The sequence below is a fragment of the Pinus tabuliformis genome, chromosome X (assembly GCF_031772625.1).
Source record: "Pinus tabuliformis cultivar Carrire ecotype Pingquan chromosome X, CPIR1, whole genome shotgun sequence".
NCBI classification, from domain to species: domain Eukaryota; kingdom Viridiplantae; phylum Streptophyta; class Pinopsida; order Pinales; family Pinaceae; genus Pinus; species Pinus tabuliformis.
In genome coordinates this window covers 355,270,048-355,285,927 of record NC_142308.1, presented here as the reverse complement: position 1 = coordinate 355,285,927, position 15,880 = coordinate 355,270,048, and positions in this window count along the sequence as shown.

Here is a 15,880-nt window from a genome sequence, read left to right as displayed (position 1 = left end):
AAATCAGAACATAATTCAAGATCAACTCTAAAAATTCACTCAATTAACCTAACGAGCATTTGAAACTTAACGACAAAATTAGAGGTCTATGCTAGAGACGTGTTCCCGTGTCGTTAAACGTAGGAGCTGCAAAATTTTTTCCAGCGTTGCATTCCAGGGGTGATATCCCATTGCATGTACAAAAGTGTATCAGACTGTTATCCACATACCTTCCGGTATATCGAATGGTGCTCCACACATGAAAAGTATATGGGAACACTCTCATCATATGATTATGAATTAGACAACACTACTACAGATTGCACTTCCACATACCATCGAGTATATTTTTGAAGTCCACCATAGGTTTCTATCCTCACCTTAGGTAACCTAGTCGGTCACCTTGTGTACTGTGATACACCAAACACATCATTCGGGGAGATTTCCTTTCCGTACGTAAATCCTTGTTTCTCCAAGGTGGTATATTGCAGTTCATAGTTGCTTGGTAAACACTTTTTCCTAGTTACCCCTTTGTTTTATTTTGTGTTTAATTTCTAAAATCAATTAATTAACCAAAGATCGACATCCTTACCATGGAACAAATCCTTAGTAGATCTTAGGTTGAGACTAATGGCAACAGTTCTTGAGTCTAGCAATTAAGGAAACCCCTCTTATGGGAAGCCTAATCCTTTTACTCCTTTTGGAAATATTGGTTTTCCTTATATGGCAATGTTGTCCCTTCTCGGATTTACCATTGGTTTTCTAGTTTGGTTGTTTTTGATCCATATGGTTTCGAATATCCAAACATCTCCACAACAAAATTCTCCTCCACCTAAACAATATCAACCTCAATTTGATCCTAAAGTTGACCCTTTTCCTTCTTCACCTATTGTTTCTTCATCCCTTTCTTCCTCCTCACCTGGTGAAATTCTTGATTCTAGTAACCAGGAAGCTAAGAAGAATAAGAAAAGGATGATGAAGAAGAAGCAATATAAGCAAGGGGGCAAACAAGAAACCATTGCTACGGATGCAACTAGTATGGAGAAACCTTCCAATCAGCCCCACAAAGTTAAATTCCCTTGCAATTTATGTAAAGGTGACCACCTTCTTAGAGATTGTCCTAGTATTCCCAAGGTATTAGAAGTGTGGTCTACAGGCTCACATCAGCCTTTGTCATCAGCTTCTGGAGATCATGCTAATGAAAAAGCTTCAACTAGTGATAGTAAGGTCCATGGGAAAAAGGGTAAAGTCAAGTTTCCCTGTAGGTTATGTGAAGAGAATCATCCTATTAACCTTTGTCCTTATATGGATGAAGCCTGAAAAGTGTTGAAAAACCTTACAACTTCTCAACCTCATCTTTGGGTTGGTTATCGAAATCTTTCTCCCAATACTCCACTAGTTGATGAATTGATTGATAAGAATCTTGATGAAGTGATTCATCAGAATATGAATCAAATCAATCCCACTCACTCTGAATGTGAATCCCATGAGTTAGTTCTCGAACAACCATTGGTTGAGAAAATGGTTGACCCGATTCCATCTTCAGTAGATCATACGTTTCCCGTAGAGAGTGAGGATCGTACCACTCAGATTCTTATTGTTTCTTCTGATTCTACCAGACACGGGGGCATTTATCCCATTCCCACGAAATCCCCTCCAAGGAAACATGTAATTGCCTTTGATTGGAGTCAATTGACATAACCATGTCTCCCTTCTTACATTCATTTTAAGATCATGGTAAAGGCTTATGATAATAATATCCATCACACTATTATATGTGAGGGAGATTATGTTAGTATTCTATCCTCCACTAATTGGAAAGCTTTGGGTTCCCTACATCTTGTCTTCACTGCTCCAAATTTGTTAGCTTTTAACAGAAGAACTAGTCAACCCTTAGGGATCCTTCCTCAGTTTCTTGTTACCTTGGGGGGAAAAACTGTATGTATTGATGTTATGGTTGTCATAGACCCTTTGGACTTAAATTTTCTCCTAGGGCAAGACTATTTTTATTCTATGAATGGTGTTGAATGCACACTCTTTTGAGTGATGTGCTTCTTGCATGGTGGAAGGATTGTGACTATTGATCAACTTTAATTTGTTGGACCTGATTTTACTGCCAATCATCCTACTTCCCTAAATGGTCCTTATATGAAAGAGGCATATTCCCTACCACATATTAATTATGTGGCAACTTTTTCCATGCCCACGTCTACTAATGATCTAGTAGGTGATGTAGTCCACCATTTACTGGGGGCATTAGAGTATGATATTTCAATTAGATCCCTTGATATGTATACCTTCCAGAGTCTTTCCCTACCATATAATGACAACCCTTTGGAAGCCATGGCCTCTTGGAGGTCATGATCAAGGTTCCCAGAGTAGAGGTCCTTTTCTCCTGTCAAGTTTGTTAAAAAATGAAACAAGGCACCAGGGAAGAGTTCATTTTCTTGTGTCAAGCTCATTAAAAAATGAAACAAGGTTCCAAAGCAGAGTTCATTATCTTGTGTCAAGCTCATTAAAATATGAAACAAAGTCCTTTGAGCATATTTCTTTTACTATGTCAAGCTCGTTAAAAAATGAAATGGATCCCCTTCCAATTCGCTTCCTTGATTAGATCTCGTAAATTCCTAGTTGAATCTTTCACTTGATCTCATAAATGAACCTTCATTCCATCCACCTATTTGTAACCAGTAGTCTACTTAGGTGAATGATATGAAGCTTGGGGGGCATGTACCTCTAATTGAGTCATAATGCTAGGGGCATGAAAACTTATTTCAAGCATATTTTTTCTCTATTTCGAGCTTGTGTAAAAATGAAACCAATTTCAATCATATCTTCCCATGTTTCAAGGTTGTGTAAGAATGAAACTATTTTCATCCTATCCCTCATGATTTCCATTTTTTTATCAACCTTCTTTTGCCATATGAGTCTTGGTTTCCTCATTCCATCGTCACCATCTTCTTGGCCAATCATATGATTTCACTTGGTTGTTTTACCCTTTCAAAAGGAACAACTGCGATGAATGGTCTTATTAGGTAGCCTCTTGACCTCTACATGTTTTGAGCATTTCCATCATGATAAAAACTGGTTGCTACCCTTTATACCACTCGTCTTTTTTGAAATAATTAAAGTGAATGAAAAGACGTCTACTCAGTATAAGTTTAACAATTTCCCAGACTGAAATATACTAACTACGAAAAATGAATACCTTAGTTGAACATGGTTAAGAGGTTCTCCTCAGTATCGTTTTCTACCTTTTCATACTCAAGAGACTATCTATGAAAGGGAACATTTGGAGTTTTCTTTTTCGCCTCTTCTTCAAACTCTATAAATATGAAAAATATGTTGAGTTTTGCCTTCGCTGGACTTGTTGAAACATTAAACAACGATGGAATCATCGATCATGATAAGACTGAACCACTCCTTCTTAGGGTTTGTTAAATATACTCGAAGGGATTCATCCGAAGGATGAACTTATAGATCAAGCATATGTTACCCTCTTCAAGCTTGTCAAAAATAAAGAGGTATTGACCAGTGAAGGTGGGGGAAATTTGGAAAATAGGGTACTCCACTTGTTAATGGAAGTGATTCGTTGTTGAACACGACACTCTTCCACTTCATATCCATCATTGTTGGGTTGGGAAATATGCTTGTCTTTTGGCTCATCATACCTTTTCAAAGCCTCAATTTTCAGTTTTGGGTCAATGTTTCCAACTTCATCCAGTGTCGCTGGTGTGTTCAAAAGAAGTCATTAAGTTAATATCTTCTACAATACTCCTAAGCCTTAATTCCATGTTTTTTGTTCCTGATCCAGTTCTGTATTATCATCATTCCATCTCGAATCATGTGTAGAAATTCCCACTGTAGATCAACAAATTATGCAATATACTAAAACACAATACAAGATCTAATTCTACAACACTTTGCGGAAGCTTAATCAATTTGAGCACGATCAATGAGAACACATATAATTGAGAATGAGAAGCAATCACACATAACACAGAAGAAATAACCTGGGGAAAGCCTCAGACTAAAACCCCAACTCTGTATTATCATACAAGTGGAAATATAGTCCGGGTTACAAAAAGAATCAGCTCACAAGCTATCTTGCTCTCTCTGCAATCCCTCTACTTCTCATAGACAATCAAAGGCCTCTCTCAAACCTTCTCCTCTGCCCTCCAAGCCTCCTATTTCATTGCACAATTTTCCTTGGGGTCCAGTGCAACCACTTGTGTGAATTGGCCTCTTCACACACTCACTAACCTCTGATCTAACTGCGAAATCCTAAAGGAGATAAATCCTTCTCCATGGATGATCTTCCTTTATAGGAAAAATCCATCCAACTGATAGTACACTGTCCCTCCTTTGATCTCAACTGGGTCTCTGTCTAAACTGACATGCATGAGTTATTCATGAGAGAATATTCAGTTATCTAAAGTGCAGCAGTTATATGCAAGCATGCATTAACTAACTGAACTCACATTAATTTGAATAAACTGTTTAAATCAATCTAACTGGACTTGACTCAGTTAACTGAGCCAACAAATTACAACTCAAATTAGAACTCATCCTTATCTCTTTAACTGATGGATAAATCCCTCAATCAATGGAGAAACTATTGCATGTCCTCACATAGACTTCATGTTTGATTTTTCACAACTAATTAACTATTGTGAATTAATTAATTAATTTTCAAAGAACTGTTAAGTTCGATTTCAAATTTTACTTCCTATTTTTAGTCCAGGGACTGACTAAGATAGGAATCCATCCTGAACTGCTAAAAATAGCAATGCTATTTTTAGCACTTCCATTTTTCATTCCCTGTTGCTCAATCCAGCACTGGTACCTAAACTGCTATTTATAGCAGTGCTATTTTTAGCACTTCTAGTTTTAGCATTTCTTGTTGCCATTTTCAAACTCCCTCTCAACAAGAAAGACATTCAACTCGAACCCGATCATGTACCTTTGGAACGTTCTGCATGCAACACTTCTCCCAAGTGTGGTTGCTCCAACAACTCTAGAAACAAAAAAACTCCCAACTGACCTCTTTGTTGGGATAGAAACATACTCTGATGCTGAAGTTGTACATGCTGCTGACAAGTGTTCCCTCTGTGACCTCTGAGCTACTGCAACACTCCATACATCTCGCACCATTACACACCTCTCTGTGCCATCCTGCACTGGTGCAACACTCCTGTGACTCTCACATTATTGCAGCCTGCTAGCTCTACATAGTCCTGGGACTCCTGCACTGTAGCTCTCTCTGCTGCTCCATATGCATCTATCTCTACCCACTCAGCCAGTTTTGTTACTCCTTGTTGGGGCTCCTGTAGCAAAGTTGAATCAAAGAGGTTGGGTACCTCAAGGATCCTGCCCCTATTCTAGCCTTCTAGGGACGATCACTCCACATCGCCCCATCTCCTACCTGGAGGTATGGATGCATGTGATCCCTCTGCCCACCTGGCTCAAAATTTCCCCCTACCAGAGGTCTCTACATGAGTAGATGTCTCTACTCGATCTCCTCTCAGATTCTCTAGTTGTGGCTGCTCCACAACCTCTTGAAGCTGCTTCACTAATCGTGGCTCCTGCACGATCGTCTAAGACTTCTTCTGGCACTGCATGTTGAGAGGTAATGTACTCTCCTTTTCAACCACCAAGTCTCCATCAGTTGCCTTGCTCCTCAAGGCTTTGCATGCATCTTGAACCTCAAGAGCATACAGGTTCTTAACCCGTGAACTGATTTGCTTCACCTGTCTAGTGGTGATATGTTGAAGGAAAACCTTTCCATTACTAAAGACTACATCATAGCCTCTGTCTTCCAGCATCGCGATTGACACCAAATTTCTCTTCATTCCTGGTACATACTTGACATCAGTCAAGGCAATGCGATCTCCATGCTCCCTTTGAGAAGCAACTGTGCCTGCACCTGAGACACTATACTTTTCATCATTACCCGTCACTATGAGTATCTGGAGATCTTTCTCCTCCAAAGTACTAAACAAACTCTTGTCGCTGGTCATGTGGAAAGAAGCTCCATTATCAAGAAACCAACCACTTCCCACCATGGATGAAACCATGCATGCGAAAAGTGTGAAATCCAACTCGAACTGTGAGGCCAGTGCCTCACCTTCTGATCCTTCCACGGATCCCTTCTTAGATTTCCTCAGTGGACAATTTGTAGCAAAATGGCCCATCTCATGACAACGAAAGCATCGAACTTTCGATTTGTCAAACTTCTTCCCACCATGGGAAGAACTGGATTGGGAAAGAGAATCCTTCTCCTTCCCCTTCTTCGCCTTACTTGCTAAGGCGTAGTTTCTTCATCCTCCATGGATGAAGAACCATCTCTGGTGCTTCTTCTTATCTCCTCTTGCATCAAATCCGACCAAAGTCGTTCCCAATCTGGCAGTTTCTCTCTTCCATTAACTGAGTCCTGGTAGCTATGCTAGCTCTTAGGAAGACCGAGGAGTGCAAGACTCACCATGTCAGCATCAGCTGTCACGATCCCTACACTTCCAAGCTCATCCCTTCGTGTGGTGAGCTTGTTCAGATATGTAAAGATCGTGTCGCCCTTTTCACACTTGATCTTCCGAAGCTTGTCTTTCAGTGCCAGCTTCCTCTAATCGCTGCTATTTTGATATAGATCTTTCAATGTTTTCCACATTGAAAATAGTGTCTCCTTCCCATGGAGACTCGAGACTATGTGATCTAGAACTCCCTCTAGAAGGATTTTCCTTTCTCTAGCCACACATTTCTTCCATTTAGCCAATTTAGCAGCACCAATCGGCTTGGGGACTTCTTGATCAATGAAGTCCTTTAGATCGTTATCCTCTAGTACTGCTTCCATGCGATCCTTCCAGGCTATATAATTCGAACTGCCATCAAGGACATATTCGAGTCTTAAACCATTGAGCGCCATAGGTGAAATAGAGATGTGATAAGAACTCGATTTCTATATTCAGGAATCACAAAAGTCAAAATTCTCCCTTCTTGTATACTATTCTTCCTTGATCACCTTTGCTCTGATACCATGTAGAAATTCCCACTGTAGATCAACAGATTATGCAATATACTAAAACACAATACAAGATCTACTTCTACAACACTTTGCAGAAGCTTAATGAATTTGAGCACGATCAATGAGAACACATATAACTGAGAATGAGAATCAATCACACATAACATAGAAGAAATAACCCAGGGAAAGCCTCAACCTAAAACCCCAACTCTGTATTATCATACAAGTGGAAATATAGTCCAGATTACAAAAAGAATCAGCTCACAAGCTATCCCGCTCTCTCTGCAATCCCTTTGCTGCTCATAGACAGTCAAAGGCCTCTCTCAAACCTTCTCCTCTGCCCTCCAAGCCTCCTATTTCTTTGCGTAATTTTCCTTGGGGTCCAGTGCAGCCACTTGTGTTGGCCTCTTCACACACTCACTAACCTCTAATCTAACTGTGCAATCCTGAAGGAGATAAATCCTTCTCCATGGATGAGCTTCCTTTATAGGAAAAATCCATCCAACTGATAGTACATTGTCCCTCCTCTGATCTCAACTAGGTCTCTGTCTGAACTGACATGCATGATGTTGGTCACTTTAGTTGCTTATTAATTTAAACAACCAAGTGCTACATGAATTGTCAACCTAGGGAAGTCTGTTTGTTTCAAAGGCAATCACACACTATATATGCTCAATCTCAAAAGCAATGAAAATTTGTAGTAACAATTACTCTAATCACACCTTGCTTTTAAACAAACTAAAGTTCTACTTTGAGTTACAACAGGAACAATCTCTCTATTGTAGACAATTATGAAAAAGAATCCTGTATTACATTAAAAAGAACAATCTAGGAAAAGGAAATCGATCTACAAAGGAAAAGACTAGTTGTGCTCTAACAGAGAACAGGACCCTATTCCTCAAGCAAGAATCTTCAACACCTATTTCTGATTACCATGCTTCACAAACTCACTTTGGAAAACCAATTAAAATAATCACTGATCACCTATGAATGAATTTATGGAAACAATGCAATAATCAAATAGAAACAGAGTTTCAACAATAAATACAGAGTTCCAATAACGCATAAGTAAATTCAACAAACAAAGTTTAACAAGGTATGAATGAAAAATAATACTTAACACACTACAGGAGTTAATGGGTGAATCTTGTGATGAAGGTGGTTCCTTTCCTTCTCACAAGATTCCCTAGAAAACAGAACTAAGAAGGAATGCTCGGAACAATATTTTATTCATCTGTCAAAGTATCATATTACAAAAAGATTCAAGTTCATTTACTCCTAACTAGACCTTCCCGTAGTCTGTCTATATCCCCTAATGTTGATGTCTCCACTTTTTAAAGAGGAGACATCTATTATACAATTGATTACATTATAAATCCTATCTTTAACCTGATATGCTAAAATAGGATAATTGATTCTTTTGTTAAAAAATGTTGTCACAATAGCTGTGATAATGCCAACTTTGGAATATAGTTGTTACAGCCAGTGTTATAGCTCCTTCAATGATCTCCTCCTGTTGTTTCCGAATCTAAAATGCAAATCACAGGCTATTTCAGCAACAGGATTTGCTCACTGTTCTAACTGTTTCAGCAATGATAAATCTGCAGTCTTCAAACTATTTCAGTAACTTATCCGATCAACGATTAATTATGAAGGTAATGTAAAATTATATGTAAAACAAATCAAACATATAGTAATGAGAAGAAACGTTATATACCTTTCGAAAATGGATTAAAATAATAACATGGGCTCTAATTATGGATTGAAAAAGGATGGAATGATAGTAAAATATATGAGCAAAAAGGGACAATGTAGGGTTCTAACATCCCCCCCAACTGAAAGGGTTGCATGTCCTCATGCAAATTCACTCTGAATCCAAGTCCAGGTACTGGGCCTTGGAGTGCAAATTACTTAAGCAATAACTATAGAAGGTATTGTCAGCTAGATCTCTGAACCCATGCACATTTTGTAGCCTCTGCCATGCTGCTGCTTCTTTCTTTTTAGTCAACCTGTAATGAGCTTTATATTCCTGTGTTGGCATCCATAAAAGAGGAAAATGAAAATGATATCCTATCCATTTTTCAGCACATTGCTGAACACATCTAATATAGTTAGGTACCCTTGAGATTGCTACTTCAAGATTATGGGGACTAAAGGGGTTATACTCCTGCCTTTCCTTAGAGGACTATTGCCAGAATAAGTTGTTTGCTTTTAAGGCAACAACTTCCTTAGTCTTAAAAAAATGTTGGCAGTCCTGTAGCACTATTGCTTGTAGTTGCCTGATGTGTTCAACCATCCCTGGTTCTTTAAAAAATTGACGATATTCCCAAATGAAAATGGCAGGATTTTGTGGCTCTGATCAAATCCACAAGAGGCGGTTGTCCTCATTATGCTTTGTTGCAAGAAAGGCAGTCTACCATGTGATCTGATTGGCAAGGAAGGAGGCAAATTCCCTGATCTGAACATCACCAACCAAAGGGTTAAGATTGATCTTCCTATTTTTAGGGATAGCCTCATTGTGGAGATACAACTCACAGAGCAAATGTTGATCAGTGGTGGATGCTTCTGTGAAAGTTTCCACAAACTGCTCGGGTGTAGATACTTCATGAGGTCTCCCATTTTTAATTGCCTTTATCTGAAAGAACGCTAAGCATTCTGCAAGAAAAAGAGAATAATTGGAAGATGGTTTCCTGGCAGCTAATAATTTGTGAACAAGATCAAACATAAGGAATAGTTTACTTTTTAGCTCTTTATTCTCTTTCTTCTGTGCGCGAGACTGTTGAAGTACTTGCTCTAAGGTTTCCGAATTTGAATATATATGATTTTGCCAGAGTGATTTATGCTCCTACCATATCTTATCTTGCGACATAACATATGCTTTCTTCCATTTATCAATTTGTTCTTCAGTACTGCAAGTCTGAGTAAAAAAAGTTTTTGTTGGCAGAGGTTTAGTCTGAGTAAAAACAATTTTTGTAGGCCGAGGTACTGGATCTTTAGTTTTAACAGGCACAGTAGGTCGGTATTTGTGGTTTAGCTTCTTTTTCAAAAAAATTTGAAGGCCCTACTGGTTCTTGTGTAACAGTAGGGCATTCCTCTTTGATTGCAGGAGACATGGATGCAGAAATTTTTGAAGGCCCTACTAGTTCTTGTGTAACAATAGGGCGTTCCTCCTTGATTGCAGAAGACGTGGATGTAGGGGAGGCTCCAGGCAGTGGAATTTCAACTATTTTATACCCTTCTTGATGATAAATATTACTGCATTGGCTGCACATATATTCCTTGTACTGGTCTTTCTCTATACTTTTCTCGGTCGTGGATGCTGCATGGGCTAAAGTGTACAAATTAAGCTCTCTGTCATAGGCTTCCCTTGCCGTTACTAATTCCTGCTTATAAGCTTTGAGTTCTGATTTTAGAAACTCGTTTTCCTGTAAAAGGGAAGCCAGGGTGACTGGGCTTTGTGTATCAGTCACAGTCTCAGTAACTAGTTCTTGTGTGGCAGCTACTAAATGAGTAGCTGGTTCTTGTGTAGCAACTACGTCATGTGCAACATCCTGAGCATCCAGGTTTTGTATATCAGCAGCTGGTTCTTGTGTGGCAACTACTGAATGGGTAGCTGGTTCTTGTGTAGCAGCTACGTCATGTGCAACATCCTGAGCATCCAGGTTTTGTATATCAACAGCTGGTTCTTGTGTGGCAGCTACTGAATGGGTAGCTAGTTCTTGTGTGGCAGCTACGTGTTGTGCAACATCCTGGGCATCTAGATTTTGTGGATCAGCAGCTGGTTCTTGTGTGACAGCTGCTGAATGAGTAGCTGGTTCTTGTGTGACAGCTACTTGTTCTGAAAGAAATGATGTCGTAAAATCCTGGGCATCTGGTTCTTGTGTTTCAGTGCCCGAGGGTGAGACAGGTAAAGATTCGGGGACTTGGGACTGTGGTGGGGTATGGGGTTTTAGACGAATAGGTGGGGAATTTAGGATGGTGGCAACAGTTGCCACTTTAGTTGATGCCCTCATTCGTCTTCGGGGTAAAAAGGCAGGGAGAGCAGTAATTTTCCTTTTATGAGTGGGTTTCTTCTGAGGGAGAGGGCTATTAGAAATGGTAGCTTCTTTGGTTGAGGCCCTTGTTCGTCTTTTTGGTAGGAAAACAGTCTTAATTTGCCTTTTTATTTTTAGCATAGCGATGGGAAGGTTATCTTCAGAATCATCACTAGGAATATGAATGGTAGGATTAGATGATTCTGCTAAATTGTGGGATGGAGTTGATGTGGTGGGAGGGTCAATTGGATTGACTAATTCTGCTGGTGGGATTTCTGGGGGATCAAGAATGTTCTCTGGTTGCTGCTCGTGGGGATTTTCAAGAATTTCTTGAGGATTTTTAGCAACTTGCTGAGGGATTTCAACAACTTGCTCAGGGTCTAGGGGTGGATTATTGAGAGGGGAATTTGTTGAGCAAAACCCCTCTAAATTAGTAGTTGGACAAGACGGTGATGGGTGAGGGAAAGGAGTGGGAATTTTACCTGTCTACAGTAATGTGACATATTCTTTAGACACCCAAGTAAATAATACAGAATATTTAACAGTCGACCATGTCTCAAATGATTTAACAAGACAAAATCATGCTGATAGACTACCTAGTAGCGACCTTCACAAGTGAGATAATGTTTGACGAATTCAACAACCGTCGGCCATGGAGGCGGTAATGAGTGAAGTCGGACACCCCGACCTTTAGGCTCGACCTATTCTCCTGGCAGGAGAAAATCCATTTGTGCATTCAGAATGATATGCTTGCAACTAAACCATTGAATGCCAGCGACTGGTAGGCCCGAAACCTATGCTATGTCATTCTCTGAGACTAGAATTCAAACTCCCTGGATAGTAGAATGGCCCTCCCGTATATTACCTGCAAATTCAAGGACCTGTTGTGGATCAAATCCCTGAAACCTCTGAAAATATTCTAGCCAGCCTGCCCGTTGAAAAATTTGATATACCTTTGGATGTAATTCAAGTAGAGCTATCGAGCCAGGCTCATGTCGAATAGCAGATCCTCCCATAGTTAATCAGCTTTGGTAAAATGCACAATCAAAAACTGAGTTATCGCACTTCAGATAGAGTAAATTTTGTGAATGAGAACATGGAGTAATAGCACAGAGGCGAGGTGATAAGACGTGATAGTGGGTAAGAAAAATGATGGTAATTGGCTTGCTGTGAAATGATGGCGTATAATCTTGGTATTCCCCCCAACTACGGCTGAAATAATAGCTTTAAATGTACGGGGATCGTGGTAATAATGACATAATCTTCTCATTTAACCATAGTTTAATAGTATTTACACATAATATTTACATACCTCATGTTTACCTTTAATCCATATTTTGAAAAATATAGTGCTTGTTGACAATAGATCATCAATAGTCATGGAAGAAGCTTTTGAAGCATGAGGGTGATTATATTAAAGGTCTGTATAGTCATAGGAGAAGGCAGTGAAAGGACAGAATTAGCATAGAAATGGAAGAAGTGATTTTCATGAGGGAAAGTGTTGTGTGGTGATGTCTTTTGAAAAGAAATGGTGTTTCAGCAACGGGAAAGATAGGGAAAATGTTGTTGAAGAATATTGTTCCAGGAATGGGAAAAATAGGGAAGATGTTGCTGAAGAGTACTATTTCATTGATGAGAAAAATAGGAAAAATGTTGCTGAAAAATGATGGGAAAGATGGGGAAAAGAAAGGAGGGGAAATGATGGAAATGTTTCTGGAAGATGGGTAAATGAACTATGGATGGATTGAAATGAGATGATAGTGCTTCACAGGATGAAGCTTGGATCTTCTTGTAGTAGGATTGTCCTTTTCAATCAGCCTTTCCTAAATCTGGAATCTGCAAAATAATCAATTGTAACATGCCAGCCCTTGACAGGGATTATTAGTTAAGAAATCTAATCTAATACTAAAAATACAATGTAGAAATTAAATGCAATGAGGGGCAGAAGGCTCCCCCAAAAAGAGATAATGTGAATCTGCCATGCAAGTGGCCTTAAAATCCTCTTTGGAAATGGGTCGCTGGTACAGATGGAGCTGATGACCATTTACTAATAATGGTGTTCTAGAATCATCAATTGTTAGGAGCCTTACTGTTCCATTGGGAAAAACAGTATCTATTTCGTAAGGTCCTAGCCATCTTGTACGTAGTTTCCCTTGAAAATTTTCAAACTGAGAATCATACAATAAAGCCCAATTACCTTTTTGGAACTGCTTATGCTTGATGATTTTATCATGCCATTTTGTCCTTTGTTGTTGGATCATAGTTGTTTGATGAATGGCATCTAACCTCTTTTCATCCAATTCCTGAAGCTGCTACAACCTGGTTGTCTGTGCATCAGTCAAATCAAGGTTAACAGCTAAAGCAATTCTTAAGGTTTTAATTTCAAATTCCACAGGAAAAACAACATTTTTACCATAAACCAATTCATAGGGAGAAAATCCTGTAGTATTCCTTCAGGTAGTTCTGTAAGCCCATAGTGCTTCAGGGAGCCTTTGAGACCAATCCTTCCTATTTTCGTTCACTGTTTTTTTTAGAATGGCTTCTATAACTTTTTTTGTACTCTCCACCTGTCCATTGGATTGGGGGTGGTATGGTGTAGTCATTCTATGATTAATATGATATTTTTGAACGGTGGTTTTAAAAACATGAGAATTGAAAGGAGGTCCTCCATCTGTAACGATCTCTCTAGGCACTCCAAATCTAACAAAGATTTCTTCAAATAGAAAAGCTAAAACAGATTCTTCATTAGCTCTAATGAGTGCTTTAGCCTCCACCCATTTAGTCATATAAACTTTACAAACCAATATGTAAACTCTTTGATTGGATGGAGGATTAATGGGCCCTACAAAGTCTAGAGCCAATCTTTCAAAGGGTTCAAGTATTACCTGGGGATTCAATGGAATTTGATCTCTATGATTAGGTTGACCCATTATCTGATAGCTATCGCAGGCCCGAACATATTTCTTTGCATCCTTGAAGAGTGAGGGCGAATAATAACCCATCCTGAGAATTTTATGTGTCGTTCTCTTATCGTCAAAATGCCCTCCACAAGGGCCATCATGACAAGCTTTTAGTATATCATAAACCTCATATTCTCTAATGCATCTCCAAATTTCATGATCAAGTCCTGAGTAGAAAATACACCCACTTATCCAGCTCTACCGAGCACTTTGTTGAATGATCTTTCTTTTCTCTCGATGTGATAGGTGTGATGGTAACTTTCCTGCAACCAGATAATTGGCAATGTCTGCATACCAAGGTGAGTGAGCAGATACTGCAAATAAATATTCATCAGGAAAGGAATCATCTATTTGAGTATTATCATCAACTTTTAACCAAGAAAGGAAATCAGCAACTACATTTTCTTTACCTAGTCGATCTACAATTGTAATATCAAACTCTTGTAATAACAATAACCACCTGGTAACTCGGGCATTTGTGACAGATTTGTTCATTAAATACTTAATAGCTGAGTGGTCAGTATGGACAAGTAACCAGTAATGTAATGTTGAAACTTATTAATAGCATAAATGACTGCTAAAAATTCCTTTTCAGTAACTGTGTAATTAAGCTCAGCAGGAGTTATATTCTTACTAATGAAATAGATAGCGTAAGGAAGATTGTTTTCCTCTTGTCCCAAGACAGCTCCAATTGTAGTATCCGAAGCATCAGAGGATATATGGAAGGGAAGTGCCCAATCAGCTCCCCTTAAAATAGGATTTGTAGATAACTGATGCTTAAGTTCATCAAATGCTTCCTGGCAAAGATTAGTCCACTTGAATTCGACATTTTTCATAGGTAACACAAACAAAGGAGAAGCTATTTTGGAATTTTTTTTGATAAATATTTTGTAGTATCCTGCATGTCCTAAAAAACTTCTCACATTAGTTTGTGTTCTAGGAATAGGAAGGTTCTAAATTAGCTGTATTTTGGATGGATCTACCTGAACTCCCTGAAATGAAATAAAGTGTCCAAGTACAATTCCTTCATTCATCATCATATGAAATTTTTCAGTACTTAAGGAAAGGTCAGCTTGTACACAACATTTAAGTACTTTCTCAAGGTTTTGTAATGCATGCTCAAAAGACACACCATAAGGGGTAAAATCATCCATAAATATCTCCATAGAATCATTAAGCATATCAGAAAAGATTCCTATCGCTTCTCTTTGAAAGGTTGTTGGTGCATTACATAGTCCAAATGGGAGAACTCTATAGGAAAAAGTTCTCCAAGGACTAGTAAAAGTGGTCTTATCTTGGTCTTGGGGTGCAATTTTGATTTCATTATACCCACTAAAACCATCTAAAAAGGAGAAGAATTTCGTCCCTGACAAACTATCTAACACCTGATCAATGAATGGCAATGGAAAGTGATCCTTTTGAGTGGCTTTATTTAAGGCTCTATAATATACACACACCCTCCATTTCTCATTTTTATTAGGTGCTATTACCAACGGAGAAACCCGTTCACTATTAGATATGGGATATATAAACCTTGCATTAAGCAATTTTTGAAGTTCCTCTTTGACAATTTCCCTCAAATTGGGATTCATTCATCGCTGGGGTTGACAGATTGGTTAGCAACCTTCCTTGATATAGATGTGATGAGTACATAATTCAGGAGAGATTCCCTTTATATCTATATAATCCCATGCGGATGCTTCCTTATTTTCATGAAGTAACTTCATTAGTTGTTGTGTTTCAGCATCTGTCAAATTGGTGTTTATGTTCAATGTCTTGCTAGGTTCGATTTCTACTGTTATACTTTTAGAGGAGATGGTAGTTGATGTTTGAGGTAGATCTTCAGATTTAAGCTTTTCTTGGGTATCAAAATTCAAAATTGTAGTCAA